Source organism: Mustela erminea, chromosome 13 (assembly GCF_009829155.1).
Source record: "Mustela erminea isolate mMusErm1 chromosome 13, mMusErm1.Pri, whole genome shotgun sequence".
In the NCBI taxonomy this organism is placed as follows: domain Eukaryota; kingdom Metazoa; phylum Chordata; class Mammalia; order Carnivora; family Mustelidae; genus Mustela; species Mustela erminea.
The window spans coordinates 11586157-11604399 of NC_045626.1; positions in this window are offsets into that span (position 1 = coordinate 11586157).

Below are 18243 nucleotides of genomic sequence, written 5' to 3' on the forward strand. Positions count from 1 at the left end.
AACACATTTTCCTTAGAAAAATCTATTCTATCAACAGAAATTGCTGTCTCAAAGCAGGGAGAAAATAGGAGAGGAGAGAGGAATGTAGAAAGCAAGTATGGGAAATAGGAAATGATATAGGGAAAACATCTTTTATTTCTTTCTCAAAATATAGGGGGGCAATAACATAAGGGCCATGTGTGTGGCTTATATTTAAGTTATGTTATATTAAAAATTCCTCTCCTTAGGAAGCAACCATATGTACATTGGGACACTAATATAAAATACTAATAATAAAAGATGAAATGAACACATTTTAATGTTTTAGGAATGGCATGCTATATAAAGTCCTTGAACTGTATGTGAGCATATTTGATTCAAAGAAGTAATTGTAGAGATGAGCTTTTACTGCTAAAGGCTTACTATCCTAATTAAGCAATATGTCATATTAACATCCCTTGATAGTAGCTTTATGCAAATTCTTAGTGCAAACTATTTACCTACATATCTGCCGATCTCTTTTCAAAAGAGCAAAATTCTCATGCTTGTATTTTAGAGAACAAAGAAGGAAAAACAGAAGAACACTTTCTTGACTAGAAAAATGTTGTCCTAGATAAGGTTCCAAGATATATAAGTTCAAGAGTGTAGGGATTGTTAGTGAAACCAGGCTTCAGATACACTAGAGTCTGAGAGGCCAAAGCCTGGGACCAAGAAGAAGCAGAAGCTACCAGATTAGTAGTTGGGAGGAGCATTTCTTTTGGGTGCAGAACCCCTTTTAGTTCACACGTAAGGGGTAGTTGATGAAGACCATGCTCCTTGGAAATCCACTTTGTAAATTCTGAGACTGCCAACATTCAGAAAAGCAAGTGTTAAAGGAAATGCTCTGGGCTCTGGAAACAGTCTAGGAAAGAAGGCACCTAACACAGGAAAAGAGAGCTTTAAGTACCCTCTGGCTTTTCAAGACCCTTAATATTTACAAATATTCCAACTAGTGATTCATGAATCCATATATTAAATTTTTGTTTTGCCTCATATATATCAGACACAGTGGTAGATGCTGAGTGAGATTGAGAATAAAGACATATGCAATCCAACCCTCCCAGAGGTTAAAGTCGGTTAAAGAAAGTGGGTAGATAAAAACAAAGACATAATAAAGAGCTTCCTATATGTTTATCGATCCTAGACAAGTGGAGAGGGAAGGCTGCTCCTGGAGTGGAATGCTGGAGGAACGCAAATGGAGAAGAGCCGTCCTGCCCCGGACTACTGCACAAAGACAACAGAGCTCTAATAACGGTATCCTGCTATTGACTGTCTGTGATGCACTAGTGGCAGGTCTCGGGGAGTATGGAAAGTGTAGCAGGTTAATTCCATATGAAAGGAGCAGAGTTATAATTTGGCAAGACTGAGATTGCTTTTTTTTTTGAGAGGTGGGGCTTGGAAAAACTCCCATTAGATACTTTGCATAAAGAGGAGGAGACTTTTTACTGATAGCTCCCTCTGTGGAAGAAGTAGGAGTTAATTCTACCCCATGGCTACCTTGGGCGTTCTTCAATATGCAAGTCTGATTTATCTATAAAGTTAATCAGTTAAACTTCGGTGATGCTCCAAACACATTTTGGCCATGGCTGATGCAGATGGGAAGTCAAATACAGGAGGTTGGGCTTTGTAATCAGGCATTGAACAATATCCTAGACTAAGAGCTTCTGGGTAATAAAGTCTCTTTAAGATACAACTCAGCTAGACAATCATCAAAAACTAAAGAGGTATTTTAAATTCTCCACCCGTAACCATGGAATTGATCCACTGGTATTTTTACTAAGTTTTTTTTTTTTTTCCCCCCTTTGGAAGGTTATTTCATGTACTATAGCTGCACAGATGGTGCAGATATATGGACACATATATCTTACATAATATATTATATATGGGAAATATAATAGAAATAAAGAGAAATGATTTTTTGTACTATACATATTTAAAGATTTTATTTATTTATTTACTTATTTTTTTATTTGAGAAAGAGAGTGAGAGTGGAAGGAAGAACAGAGGGAGAGGGACAAACAGACTCCATGCCAAGCACAGAGCCGAATGCAGGGCTGAGATCAGGACCTGAGCCCAAATCAAGAGTCAGAAGCCCAGCAGAGCCACCCAGGCACCCCAGTACTGCAACATATTTAGTTTTTAGCCATTAACAAAAGGTATCATAAGATCAGTTTGAAACATAGAAGTAGCTGATCTAATGCAAAACCTCAAAAATTAATAGTCAAGGCAAAAATAGATCAGTAACAATTAGTTGTGCCAGAGAAAGAGGACCCAGAAAGCATCTCAAGGAAGCTGTGTTGCCTTAGTCGCTCACCTGGGCCCTGAAGCCCAAGACCAAAACTCCATACAGAATGATGCAACTATGGGAAATCTGTGGGTTGTCCCTGTCTCAAATTCTTTACAGTAATAACAAATATGAAATAATAATTTATGAAATTAACAAACAAGTTAAAATGGAAAATTGCTTACAGTAATAAAACTTCAATGCTGCTATGAGAATCGATTAAACCAATACAGGTAGAACATGATGAAAGGTACGTGGCATGCCACTAACATTTTCTGACTGCTTTTATGTTAAATGATACCCCAAGTACCTACCAAAGACATAGCGTGTGCTTAATCTTGTTTATTAAAGTGAAGTTTTCTGGGATAAATCAGTCAGACATTTCCCTAGGTGTTACTGACCAAAGAGTTTACATGATTTTCTCAAAGTGCATCTTAAAGCCTCTCGATGTCCGCAGGCTATGGGAATAATCTGGCTGTGAAATGACTCTTTGCAGTTTATCTGGTCAACCTGACGTCCCCTTTCTATTTTCCTGCTCCATGTGCATCTACAAGGAAATTTATTTTTGTCAAAAACATATAAATAAAAGTTGGAGCATTTGAGCACACCTATTTGCACACTGATTTATAATCACAACACCCTCAGGACATTTTTTTTTTTAAGATTTTTATTTATTTGACAGAGAGAGAAAGGCGCACAAGCAGGCAGAGCAGCAGGCAGAGGGAGAAGCAGGCTCTCTGCTGAACAGAGAGCCCAATGTGGGACTTGATTCCAGGACCCCAGCTAAGACGATGCTTAACTGACTGAGCCACTCCGGGGCCCCAACACACTCAGGACATTTTAATAAATTTTGTATACTTCCTTTCGTTCATTCCAGAGTGTGGGGCTCAGAAGAGCATTTGCTGTTCCCCAGATCAGGAAATCCAGGTGAGGCTCACATAAATGACCTGAAGAACAGAACATGGAGAGTGGGATACCCGTGGGAGGCGCTCGCTCACTACAAATGCAAGAGAGTGTAGGCACTGCCCAAGTGGTGAAGGTCAGTGATGGCCGAAGACTCAGCCTCCATTGTCCTAAATGGTTCCCTCACAGCCAGTGGTCAGTCCAGTGTTTCCATATTCTTTCTGTAGGTCAGCCACTGGCAACTCAGCTCCAGCATTTGAAACTGGGCTCTGGTCTATTTCTGAGGCATTTCTTCTCTCCTCCTTGGTAATATTCAGCGTCTTCAGGAGCAGACGTGACAGCTGCTTCATCCCTTCCTGTCATCTGTTCCCCTCACGCTTCCTGCCCTGCAAAGTGATGTTCTGACAAAGACTGTGCTAGTGCTGGGGATGGGCAAGACGCCAGGACCATATTGTCTTGTCACTAGTTGTTGAGTATGGCTTGAGGAGGACACTAAATGCTCTTTTCAGTAAATGGCATCTGCAGTAAGTCCAAATTTTGCAGCCATACAGAGATGGCTTGGCACGGCGCCTCCTTCATCGCCCTTTAGTTTAAACTGGAACTTAAGGCTGTGTTGGTTTCAGAGTCAGCTTGTCAGCCTCCCCAAAGATGGGCTTGCCGCCTCTGTTCAGTCCTTTTCCTCACCCAACCTGACACAACACAGGAGAACGTCTCGGGGGCCGTTGTGACTCAGCACAATGCAAGATGTTCTTCCCACTGACTTAAGTAGGAAAAACAGCACCAAAACATTCAGGCAATCACACAGAGGAAAGCCAGGATGGTAACTGAGCATTAAAAAAGGATGCGGAGGGCGCCTGGGTGGTTCAGTGGGTTGAAGCCTCTGCCTTCAGCTCAAGTCATGATCCCAGTGTACTGGGATCGAGCCCCGCATCGGACTCTCTGCTCTGCGGAAAGCCTGCTTCTTCCTCTCTCTGCCTGCCTCCTTGCCTGCTTGTGATCTCTTTCTCTCTGTCAAGTAAATAAATAAAATTAAGGGGGGAGCTGTCTTTACGTAAAAGCAGCTAGAAAAGACTTTCTCCACTAGAATTCATTTTACACAAGTTTTGGACGTTAACATAAATACCATATGATTTTACTCATATGTGAAATTGAAGAAACAAACGAAAAGAGAGAAAAACAGAAAAATGACTCTTAAGTACGGAGTATAAACTGGTGATTGCCTCAAGGGTGGTGGGGGGGATGGGTGAAATAGGAGAAGGGCACGAGTCCTGGCACAGTGATGGGAACTGAGTTATATAGAGAATAAAAGGGGGGGAGGTGAGAGTCTTTATGTAAAAACCTTTCTCAATAAGAATTTATTTCATGGGGCGCCTGGTGGCTCAGTGGGTTAAAACCTCTGCCTTCGGCTCAGGTCATGATCCCAGGGTCCTGGGATGGAGCCCTGCATCGGGCTCTCTGCTCAGCAGGGAGCCTGCTTCCTCCTCTCTCTCTCTCTCTGCCTACTTGTAATCTCTGCCTGTCAAATAAATAAATAAATAATAATAAAAAAAAGAATTTATTTCATAAAAGTTTTTAACGTTAACACTTCTTCCTTGGAATCCAGAAAAATGACAGCAAAGGATTCCTCTCTTGCCAAAACAAATAGCTGATGGTTCCATTGTTTTATGTCACTGTTCCCTAAGGTCACCGGCATCTATAGGGGCATTGGGGAGGCTGGCGTTCAGAGAAGGGTCTTGGTCATAAGTATTCATATCAGATTCTTGGGTGTTAGACTTTGAGGAGTGATCCCATGCAGAGTTTAGGTCATACTTCAACATGTCTGATGATTCCAACAAAAGGAGAGAGGAGAAGCTTTCTAGGGGAAAGTGGGGTAAGATTATTATTGTTAGAGAGGACCTGGGGACAGAAGTTAACACACCTTCGCAGGATAGGTAAAGCAGTAACTAGGACTCATGCTTTGCTCACTTTTTTTGAGGGGTTTTGTAGTAGTAGTAGTAGCAGTAGTAGTAGTAGTTTTAGTTTTCCCTTAACCACACTGTGCTCTTAGTTCTAGGCTCCACCAACGTGCACATTTATAATTTGTGTCCTTGGGTAAAACTGATCATCCTCACTGATCAGGGCACAGACTGGTCAGGTCAGACAACTCATGACACTGGAAAGGACACAGACCAACTGCTGAAGTCAGGGTAGGAAAGATGTTTATCCCTAAAAAGACAGGGCATCAGGAAAAAACAAAAGGAAACAACAACAGCAATAAGAAACACTTCAGAAAGTTAACATTACTAAATATGAATAAAACATTAGGATAATAACAAAAGTTATATAAAATTATTTAATAAGAGCTTGTATTTTCTTCTTAGCCCCAATATTGGTTTGAGGTTTGAGAAGCAGAACTCTCTAAGGTGACACATTCCCATAGCAAAAGTCAATCATCCCCTCAATAAAATAAAATTGTATTTTTACTAATCTGAGTCCTCTTGACCCTGATCTGTAAAATGGGAAGATTGTAAATAACACAGATGTTATAAGGCTTACTTAGTGATAATAATGCATGCAAAGTGACAGAATAGTGCCTGACTCATAACAGACCCTCAGTAGATGGCAATTGATGTTATTATTATGGTTATTTTACTTATTTTTATATATTTGTTTGATGAGATTTTTCACTAGAATTGTTTACTACTAGAAATTGACACAGAAGGGGCCTTCACCTATGTCAAAAGTTTGAAAAATAAGAATCATTTCATTGACAAAACTGGATAATTAATAAGATTAAGAACAATTATTGGACATCATAGTGCCTTATTCATAGACCTTTGTTTCTGGCAAGTGTTCTAGATTATGTAACACACATTTTATCACCATTAAGAGCACCTATACCTACCCTTAATACTAAAAGCTAGAGACTTGGTGATAATCCATCTTTTCATCTGGCAATACACTGTGCTCTTTCTCTCAAATAGATTTTGAGACTTAGTCCCTTAGTCTTTGAGATAATCCAAATGCAGTCATATTAATGAATAAAAGATACTTGTTGGGGGGAAATCTGGCTCTAACTTCCATCAACACCACCAGTCACTACACTCAATCATCATCAGTTCTGAAACTGTTATTTGAAAAATGCAGAGATTTAAACAGATGTTTTTAAACCCTATATTTATAATTCCTTTCATAATATAAAAAAAAATTCTGATCATTTTTATTTTGTGTCTAGACATGCAAAGAGAGTAGAAACGTGTTTATTGTCTAGTTCAGAAGCTGTAGTGACATCCTCAGGGACAGCTTTTGCTGACTGAGAAAGTTCATATTAGGAAAAGAAAAAAGAAGATAGAAAGAACTCTGTGGCTTCCCCTTGTCAGAAATGATGAAGGTTTTAGATTTCCTCTCAGGCCAATATCACCTATTGGCAAGAAAAAGGAATTATGAGACCCATTTAGCAAGAGTGAATTTTACCATCTATGAAAAGATTAAGCTTAATTATGAATTCAATTTATAAAGTCTAGTGTCACCAAGAGATATTTCAGCTCTAGACTCTGAGTGTAGCAATATGCTTCAGTTGTAATTTAAAGTGACCGAAGACTCAACTGACAGAGGAAGGACACTCTGCACCACAGCAAATCAGATACGCCTTGGCTGCTATTCTAATTTTTTTCAACCTTTTTTTTTCCTTGTAAAATCTTTAAGACTAGCATTGTTTAAGAAGACTTTTACGCTCGTCCTTATGCCAAAAGGCCTCCCTGTAATTTCAAACAACTGAGAAACTTAAGTATGGAAGAAGACAAAAACGCTGTCTTCCAGAACATGCTCCTGCCCGCTCGGCCTCAGACTGAGGACCCCCGTCCGCTCTCTCCTACCCCTCAAAGTCACATGAGACAACAAAGCCATTCTGTGGGTATTTAGGTTAACGTATGTTGAAAGGATGCCGGCTGCAAACCCATGACATCCCAGAAGGTTTCACCTTACAGATGCTTTAGACCCCCAATTTCTGGAGTTCTCCAGAATCTTCCCTCTAAAAATAAAATCACCAGGGGGATGGTAAGGTTGTTATAGCTTGCTTCTTTTCTGGTTCGACTCTGAATCATTTTCCATTTCTGTTCTTAAATGCTTTACAACCAAAATGCTTTTCTTGGACAGAGACTGAAAAGCAGCAACTGGAAAAAATGCAACATGTGCTGGACAGAAATTGTGACAAGAGTCAGAGCTCAATACAGGGTTTTTCTTACACCATCTCCTTATTTATTTATGTATTTAATGTCAGGTTCTTTCAGTTTCTGCAACATGGTCCAAAACCAAAATGAGCAGAGAAGTCGACATCTCCATTCATCATAGAATCTTTATTAGAGTGAACTTAGAAAAGAAATAGCATTTTTTAGAAGGTTGTTTAGTCCACTTACTAAATGACGGCTAACGCAAGTGAGTGTTCTACCTCTTTCTTATTAAAATCCTTTTTTGTTTCCCTTTGGGTAGGTGACCCTGAGATGCGTTATCCAGCACACACACCCCAAAAAATATATTTAGGAGTGAGAGTGGACACTACTAATCACCATTCCAGGACACTGGGCACTAGCCAGGACTACCCTGGGCCCCAGGGGGTGGGTCAGGAGGGAGAGGGAGACTTTGTGAAATAAAATCATTTTTACGGTATGAGTCATACAATAGCCTTTATTTCCCTCTTTTAAAATAGGTTTTGGTATAGCAAAACCAGGATCAACTCAGCCTGTTGTTTGAAGACAATGACCCAGATATAAAAGATCTTGTAACTGCTGAAGGCACTACTGGCTGAGACATTGAGCAGAGCTTATGAGACTGGACCCATGAAACTCCTTCTAGCAAGATGTATCATCTTCAAGGAGACAACTGGGGATTTTTTATTTGTCTGCGCAAACTATTCTCAATGAAGATAATATATAAAGAAAAGGAGTCTTCTTGCCTGAAGAGAGGTCAATTCTTTTCAGTTTTACATTTCTAATATGGACTATAATTTTTGAGGAGAATAAGGCAATATATCATTTCAGTAATAACTTTCAATAACAGCTTACCATTCCTGGGGAGTTAAAAAAAATGTATAAGTATTTCTCATGAACATATTATTTGTAGTGATGGTTCTCAAAGCATACATTTTCTATTACCTTCCAAGTACTTCTTTCCAGGTAAAGCAGTAAAATTTTATCAAGAAAGCAAGTCTTTACCTGGAGCTGAATTGCTGTGTTTCATATTTGATTTCAGAAATCAGGAGTTAACCATTAAGCCAAGAGTTAATTTTGGAGTAAAGAAATATTTTAGGAAAACACTAAACATAGAAATGATGTTTGTCTCAACAAAATTCAGGTAAATTTATCAAAAAAAGAAGAACAAACCACTAGTACTACCATAGGGCAGATAAAGTAAAGCCGACATTTTCCAGAATATCCCACTGGAAGTCATATTTTTATTATTTGCATAGTTCTATGCAGAAGTAAAATCAAAGTGGTATTATTAAAGGACACACACACACACACACATATATATATGAATATATAAATATAAGCATCCACTTTATTTGGAAAGATTATAGAAAGAGTGCCTGAAAATTAACTTTGAAGTAAAGGACAGAAGCAGTAAGAAAGTGTTCTTGAAGATTCATTATCCATATATCATACAAAGTTGAGTAGAGTTAAGTGTAATAAGTGGTTCAATTGTTAGCACATAGTTTATTCATACTAAAGAGTCATTTTTTTCTTTATATACTTCTTTCTATTAGTTCTATGAAATTCTGATTGAAAAGCTCTTTTGAGTATTACCTTGGACTGGTGCTTGAGGTGGTATTTTTATCAGCTGATAGTCTAGTTTCCCAAGCAGCTGACAAAGTACTTGTTCCTTCTTTTTTCCCTAGCTGAAACACAGATACTAAAGTATCATGCATTCATGATCCTTTCCAGAAATCTTGAAAACACCATTGTATTGTATCTTAATTTTGCTTTTTCCATTTGCTCAGTTGAACATCAATGATGATGCGAAGTGGGAACATTAAGAAATGTGCCCAACTGTCTCTGTCAACAGTATATGGCAGAAGGTTTCTTGGCCAGGGAAGGCTAGTCTCTTTATAATTCCACATGGGATAAAAAAAAAAAAAAAGAACTGTAGGGGCAGGAACCATGTGTAGTATTCTAATGTGTACATGGCAGGAGATGAGTGCCAGTGCCTAAAACACGTGGATCAAAAGCTGCTTTTCTTCCAAAGAAAAGCATTTCCTACCCACCACAGCCTTTGTTAGAAAAGAAGTACGGGGCCTAATGTCTTTTCTCTTCTTTTTCCACAATAATGATATTGTCAGAGAGGCAAAATGTTGTAAACTGGAACTTTGATTTTTGAAGTACTGGAAAGTTTGATTGATTGAGACATCAAGTCTCTTGTTTCTTGAGAGCATTTCAGCCCTGGAGAATGTACAAAAGTCCTTTTACATTTTTTTACTAAAATTCCTGGTATTTCTTTTCCTCATCTGTAACACCCTCTTCTAAATCTCTCCTTCTTTCTTACTGTGTTGTGGCTTGGGTATGTTTGTTTTGGGTTTCGGAATTCCAAATGAAGAGACTGAGAAGACATACAGTATTGCTAGTAAGCAGTGTAACTGAGCACGCAGGAAGAGGTTTGGGTGTAAAATGGAAATTATAGATTCTTATCCCCAATCTTTTCCCTGGAGTGTGATCTCATGTGACTTGTCCATGAAACCTCATAAACTGAGTTTGCTTATTTGTTAAACAGATATATTACTTCAGTGGGACTAAGAAATAAATGGGATGATGTTCATAAAGCCCTTGTTACAATGTCTAAAACATATTAAGTATTCAGTTAGCTCTTGTTATTAACAGTTTAAGGCGACATAAAGCTGGTCACAGACTGTACTCTCCAAATATTGGCCCTACTGTAACTCATGGAATCCACGTTGGAATCAGTAGCCTTCTCAGGCAGGAGTGGGCACAACCTTCCTCCGTTTTACCCGTTTTCCTGCCTTGTTTTCACTCTGACACTCAAGGCCGTTGCTGGGGTGTGGAATAGGGATCAGAGAAGATAGGAAGACAGAGGTAACACCTAAAGAAGGAAAAAGCATTTTTTTTCTTCTTTTACTCAACATACTTATTTTTTTTTTTAAGATTTTATTTATGTACTCATTTGAGAGAGAGAGAGAGGGAGAGAGAGAGAGAGCAGGGTTGCAAAAAGACAGAGGGAGAGGGACTACAAGAATTTCAAGCAAACCCCATGCTCAGCATGGAGCCCTATGCGGGGCTTGATCTTACGACCCTGACATCATGACCCACACCTAAATCAAGAATTGGACGCTTAACCAACTGAGCCACCCAGGGGCCCCAGCAGATTCTTAACATGTGTATCCCACCGTTACAACTCAGACACCAATAACATCTATCACCGTATCTTCTCAGCCTTATATGGTTCAGGTTTTTAGCACAATTTCCTCATGACTGCCGGTCCGGTTATAAAGTGGTCACGATTGTCCTCTGAGTTTTCCTCTGAAACACAGATGAATCTTTCGATTGTCCTTTACACAAGCACAACAGTAACTCTGTCCAGAAGCTGGACGCTCCCGTGGCTTTATCTCTAGGAAGAGCTCTGCTCCTGAAAAATGTATCTTTCAATCGCAACCCTTGCTGCCCAGGTTGAACCTTTAACCAAAAAAAAATAATGTTGATTCTCTATATTCACCAGCTTCCTGCTTCAGGCTGATAAGCAGCACACTGAGAATGAATTTCAGAAGGAGCAGCAAGTGTAACGCCTGTAAATCTGATATAGTCAGTGCGACATGCTTGCCATTTTGTCTGACTTCATGGCACTCTCCTGAGAGAAACACACTGTACTGCTAATTTCAGATTTCAGTGTAGTAAGGTGTGAAATAGCTGCTTGTTTCTCAAATGGACGCGTATCATGTTACTTTGGATATCCCCAGAGATCTCCCCCACCATCCGGAAACAAACCCAGTGAAAGCTATGATCTCAGACAGCCCCAGACTTCTCCTGGCCCTATCTGTGGAAGAAGAAATAATTAAAATTCTTCAAGACTTTTCTGTTCCCACTGTCTTGATGCTCTTAGTTTCCTGAAATGATCTTTATATGTGTTTTTTCTGGGTTGACATTCAATAATCCGTTTTGTTTTCATTAAATTGGGATTTGAATAAAATAATTTATTTTTAGGAAATGACCTGAATTAAAATCAAAGGATTGCAAAAGTCAACATTGAATATGATGTCTCAGAAGGGGAGCATAATTGATGGTTAAAGGTATTACTATTTTGTTGAAGTCACAGCAATATTATCTCTCTAGATATGAATATATTCTCATCACTCATAATTTGCAGTTAGTTTTTAAAAAATTAACTTTGTTTTCTGTTGCTTCCTTATCATAAATTTTTTTCAGTTGATATTTGTGTTTCAGCTGAAATTATTAACTTCCACATCAGAATCACCAGTCCAGTTACTTCTTTGAAAGCTAAAAACTCCATATCCTATTTCCCTTTAGATTTCTCCCCTGAGGTACTAACCTGTACCTCAAACTCAAGATGTTAAAATAGTATTCATGAGCATGTTGTGCCTGATATTATTATTCCTTCCTTTGTGTTTTCATCCTGATTAATAGTAATATCATCCACCCATTTTTTTTTTATTTGACAGAGAGAGATCACAAGTAGGCAGAGAGACAGGCAGAGAGAGAGAGAGAGAGAGAGAGGAGGAAGCAGGCTCCCTGCTGAGCAGAGAGCCGGATGCGGGACTCGATCCAGGACCATGAGATCATGACCTGAGCCAAAGGCAGCAGCACAACCCACTGAGCCACCCAGGTGCCCCAGCCACACATTTTTTTTTTTTTTAAGTTTTTGTTTGTTTGTTTGTTTTGGGGTTTTTTTTGAGAGGGATGGAGAGAGAGAGAGAGAATGGTGGGGGTGGGGAGGAGAGGGGCAGAGCACAGCGCTTTATCTCAGGACCCTGAAATCACATCAAAACCAAAAGCCAGACCTCAACCCGCTGTGCCAGCCAGGAGTCCCTATTGAAGGATTTCTAAATGATTATTTTCAAAAATTAAAAACATCAAGAAACATAGTATTCAATAAAACCAAACCCTCAGGTTGATTAAATAGACTAAAAACACACTTAATTTATAACTTAATAGGTCACTGATCATCTTAAAACATTTTATAAAATACTAGGACATGGAAAATATGTTGGATTTAGAGCAAGAATGTCTGCTTACTGCATGGAAAAGTAACTATAGCTAACAGCTCCCGATAAAAGGAATGTCAGTAGTTTGTTAACTAGAGGAAGTTGTAGGATATTCTTTATTTTAAATTTTTTTAAACTAGAAAAGTCAAAAATGTTTCATCGGTAGGGGAAGTAATAGGAGAAAGGGAGAAGTCAAAGATGTCAGATACATAGGGTCAGATACAAAGGGTCAGATAAATAACTGAGGAAAACACTAGACGAAAGGAATCAGAGAAGACAGACAAATGAGCCTTGCAGGGTACACTTCCCCCGGTAAGGGGTCATCACTTACTCCAGTTATGGAGAAATGAAAAAAACAAGTGGGCCTACAACCCAGAGTAAAGAATTATGTGGTAATAGGAGTCAATTTATGTTTGATGACTCTCTTCTCTGTAGAAGGTGAATAGAGGATAAGGTCAAAGTTTGTTTCTTGATCTGTTCCTTGATTTGGCTGGAAGAGTATACCTTCCTGATTTCCTCATTATAATGAAATAGGTTGAACCCTTGACCCCTTAGCTGTGGGAGCAAGATGACAGAGATCAGTAAGGGTAAGAGTAGATTTGCCCTTCCCCCACCCCCTTGGCCTATCTGCAGTAAATACATGTCTACTTTCTACAGTCATTCATTCCCTATCCTTTGGGTAAATTCAACATCAGATATTTAACAGATCTCACATACAATTTCATTGCTTAGATTTGTGAAAATGAAAGAAGAACTTTTGATGAATTCAGCATCCAGTAAACAAATGACTACAAAAAATTCTAATATTTACTTTCATACCTGAGAAACATAAAAAGTTGCTATGGATCATAGATAGAGATAACACTGTGGAGATCTACTGGATTATGGAAACGTTCAGTGTTAGAAATAGAAAGACAACTTCTATATATAGAAATAGAAAGACAACTTGTGTTTTAATCCCTTGATAATATAGAGATGAATCCAAAAAGATAAGAAAGTTAAAGGGTATATAAGTCAAAGTTTTTTTCCTTCTTGGTTTCAACATACAACAACTGAAACACCACAGGGAAGCTAAATCTACAAGGACTCCAAAAGATATTAATGTCCATAAGGTTAATGATCCAAATCCCAGATGAAAATGATGTAGCGCATTGTAATTTTCAGCACCTAAAAGATAGGTCACAACTTGAAACTGATAATCATAGCCTCAGCCCAGGTTCTGGGAAATATGCCTATGTGGTAAATTTCTTTCAAAGCACTACAACAGGAAATATCAGATGAGATTTTAAAAAGGAAATTTTGCAAGGTAATAAAAATGTTTTATGATGGATCACTAGGATTAAATGTGAGAAACTCAACATTCAGTAAACTACTCTACAGAGACCTGGTCTAATTTTTCAAAATAATTTTGCATGAGATGCTCTTTGAATTGGCAAAAGCCCAGCTATCAGAACATTTGATATCTCTGCTACATCAGAAAGGTGGGATGCAAATGTTACAAATGCTTATGTTTAAGTTATGTTTAAGTTACCAAGAACAAATGAGAGGATTGAACAACTGAATAATAGTGTTACAAAAGGTTGACATTGTCTGTGATGGCTCTGTACTGCTAACAATTGGATGGGTTTTGAATCTGTTTGTGTACCATGCATCAGGGAAAATGTAGAATATCAAGGACAAGAAATCTGTCACTAGGTGTTCTGGAGATTCTAAATTACCTACAATATGGTATACAAGCAAAATTAGTCAGATTTTAGTAACCAACCTAAAAAAATAACTTTGACTCAGCTAAAAACAACTTCAACCCCCACACACTGATTCTTCTGACAGTCAATTTGGTTGTAAAATGATTAGCATTACATTGGTACACTGTAAGACTCAATAATGATAGCTACTGTTTCTAAGACTGAATTAAGTTTAGTGGTAATATAGGTAAGATTTTTGCAAAAAAAGAAAAAAAAATTCTGCATGTTCTTTTGAGACAGAAATATACTAGGAGAGAGAATTCTTGCCCAGGAAAAAATGTTACTGAAATTTTTATTTATCTGCTCTTTCTTGGAATGGATAAATACAGTTTGCATTTCATTAGGCATTGTGGACCATAATTTACTTAACTGTGATGAGTTTCAATTAGATAAAAAAGAATAGGTGAAACAGTCATAAAATTTTTAAAAAATGAATGCAGCAGTTCTCATGCATAATGCATTTAAAAATAACTTTTAGCATTTTAACAAAAGTATATGAGACTCAATCCTGTCAATAAGAGGACAGATAAGTGTATATCTAAACAAGGTATTTGGAGAATGCCAGAGAGTACCACTAATCATTCTCAAGAACTTTTAAGAGCAAAAATGCAAGGTTCTATAAATACATTTACTAAAACTGGTTAATACATCCTTCTACTTATAGATCTTTTACTACCATAAAGAGGAAATCAATTTACAGATTAAATCAATCTAAAGCTATAACCAATAAAAGTCTAATTAGCAGCATTGGTATTATGTGATTGATGATAGCATTTTACAAACTAAATTTGTGATATTGGCTTTGATAATAATAGATATAATAGCTTGTTTTATATCAACTTGATCCTTTTAGAGTTGAACGTGATGAATCTTTTGAGTCATCATTTTTAGAATTATTATTGTATTTTTCTTTTTTTAGTTATCATGTTGTCTTTTATTATCTTGGTAGACCAAAAACGTTAATAAGCTATCCTTTATGTGATATTAAAATAATTTTAGAAGTGTAAAGATAAATTATTCATCATAGATCTTGGCACAAAATAGACATTTAGGGTGTGTGCACCATATCTGCTTAGTCATGATGGCATTATATTGTAGTCAGACATATTCTGTCATGGACCCTGTCATCAGTCACTTCTTCCTTGCTTCTATATGAACTACAGAGAAAACATTGTAGATTGTTATTGTAACACCTTGCAACCAACTTGGAACCAAAATATTAAACACAAGTGAAAATATTGGCATCGTACTTTTGTGGCATATTTCCAAATATCAATTTATAAACTTTTTTTATAGACTAGTGTGATGGTGAAAACATATGACATTAATTGAGCTCACTGATACCATAGGCTATATCACTATGGTAGGCAGAATAACGGCTAAAAGTATAAACCTTGGGGAGGGGGAAGGGAGATAGGAAGATGAGTGAAGGGGATGGGGAGATACAAGCTTCTAGTTATGGAATGAATAAGTCAGGGACATAAGAGGTACAGCATAGCAGGTATGGTCAGTGGTATTATAATAACATTGTATGGTGACAGGTGGTGGCTACATTTGTGGTGATCAAAACACAATATCAAAGTTGTCCAATTGCTATAGTGTACACCTGAGATGAATGTAACATCCTATGTAACTGTACTCATATATATATATGCCTTGAAGATGAGGACATTATCCTAATCATCCAATTGGGTCTAATGTAATCACATGAGTTCTTACAAGTCGATGAACTTTCCCAGTGGAGATGAGAACTAGATACAAAGGAGGAAGAAGGACTTGACCCAACATTTCTGGGCTTTGAATATGGAGAAATGGACCATGTGCTAAAGAATGTGATGGTCTGGGGCACCTGGGTGGCTCAGTGGGGTAAGCCTCTGCCTTTGGCTCAGGTCATGATCTTCAGGTCCTGGGATCCAGCCCCGAACTGGGCTCTCTGTTCAGTGGGGAGCCTGGATCCCCCTGTTTCTCTGCCTGCCTCTCTGCCTGCTTGTGATCACTCTCTCTCTGTGTCAAATAACTAAATAAATAAAATCTTAAAAAAAAAAAAAGAGTTTGATGGGCCACTAGGTGTTGACAAAGACAAAAAAATAGATGCTCTCCTGAACCCTCCAGAAAGGAAATGCTTCCCACACCTTGACTGCAGACCAGTGAGTCTGTTGTCAGACTTCTGACGTAGAGAATTGTAAAATAAGAAATTTACATTATTTAAGCAACTAACTTTGTGATAATGTATTAAAGCAGCAAAAGAAAACTAATATAATGATAGCACGAGATAAATAAAATTCTTATTTTTGTAATCTAGGGTCTAGTGGTGAATGTGGTCAAATATCTCAATTAGAAGCAGTGTGATTGTTATTAATCTGGAAAGCAAGTGTTACAATGGACTTACATAGGAGAAGCATGGAAGTAGACTTTGATTTAAGCAGAGGATGACATCTAGGCAAATATGGAGGAAAGTGGAAAAATGAATAGGAGTTAGCAAGGGGGAGGTGTGGGGTTGGGGAGCTCTAGTCAGTATGTATCATGGGCAGGCAGCCAGAGAGCATAGCATGATTTAGGACTTAAATTAAGTAAAGCACTTCTGGAACAGTGTAGAATCAGATCAGGGGTAGAAGACAAGTGTGGTGGAGAAAAATGGCTCTACAGAGGTAAGCAGGGGTCAGATCATATAAGAACATCCACACCATTGTATGGAGTTTAGAATTTACACTGTGGGAATGTGTTTTCAGCAAGAGGTGACATTATCTTTTCTGGTTCAGCAGTTTATATTGGGGTCCTATTGTATGTTACCACACAGTGATGCCTGTTAACATCTGATTTACTTGGTAAGAACTGAAAAGCTCCTTTTTGAGTGATACTGTCATAATGGGGATTTTGTTTCTCATAGGACCAGAAAATAATTTAACTATTAGGTAAGAACTCCGAACTATTTTTTTTTCCTTTTGCTATTTTTCTTAATTTCTCACAAACCTACTTTGTAACATTGTTAAAATTTATTTAAAAGGCTTAATAGCTTATAATACAAGCTATTTTTAGACCTTGGCTCAAATAGAAATTATAATAGCTGTGGGAAAATTATAATAGCCTTACATTCATAACACATAATTTATATCCAGCTTAGAATGGCTAAAGAACTCTTCTCCCATTAAAAGGTCTCAAGTCAAATGTTACAAAGTTTGAGCTGTGTGCATTATCTCTCATTTAGGTCACAACAGGGCAGATAGCAGGGAAGGAAGCTTATATAATTGAGTACATGGAGACGCAGGTCCTGTGCCCGATAGTGTGCATATAGAGATGAAGAATTGAATCTTTCTCCTCAAAGAACTTTGTACGTTTAGAACAGAGACATAGATACGTAAATAAATAATAGATTATGGGTGCTAGCATAGGGCGTAGATGGAGTGGAGGAACAAAAGAGGAATTTTCCATTCTTCTTGGAGATTTCTTGCTAACAGAACTGGAAAAACCCAAACACCATGTCCTTTCACGGGGCCTGGGGGATCAGCAGGAAGCACCCCAGACAATGAGTGGAAAAATCCAGATCCTTGGTCTTGTTGGACCTAGACAATACTATTTCTTCACCTTGCAGCTTTAGAACATTATATAAGTTCTCTGTGTCTTGGCTTCTTCATCTATGCAAGGACAGTATTTGTTTGTTGAATTTGATTCTATGAGCTCTTGAAGTTTTGTAGGGGAGTATCAGAGGCCACTGGAGAGGGTGTTGAGAGGGCAAGACCCTAAACAGAGCTTCAACCAGAGAAAGTCAACCAATGTCTGTTACATTGACTGGCTTTTATACCCTTCAAAACACATGTACGTGCACACACACACACACACACACACACACACACACAGACACCTCTTTTAAAAACATAAACATTTAATAATCACTGAAGAACATTGATCTGTTACTGTCTTCTTGGCCTAAGAGTCTATAATTCAGGGATGTTGTTGTCTTGTTCTCTTTCTTAGCATATTCCTTCTGTAGTTTGTGTTTTTTTTTTTCTACTACCTTTAGAGATTCTGCTAATAATGGGGCCTCCCCATAAGTTGGCTTTCTACTTTGCTTGCATGAAAAGTCAGAAATAACT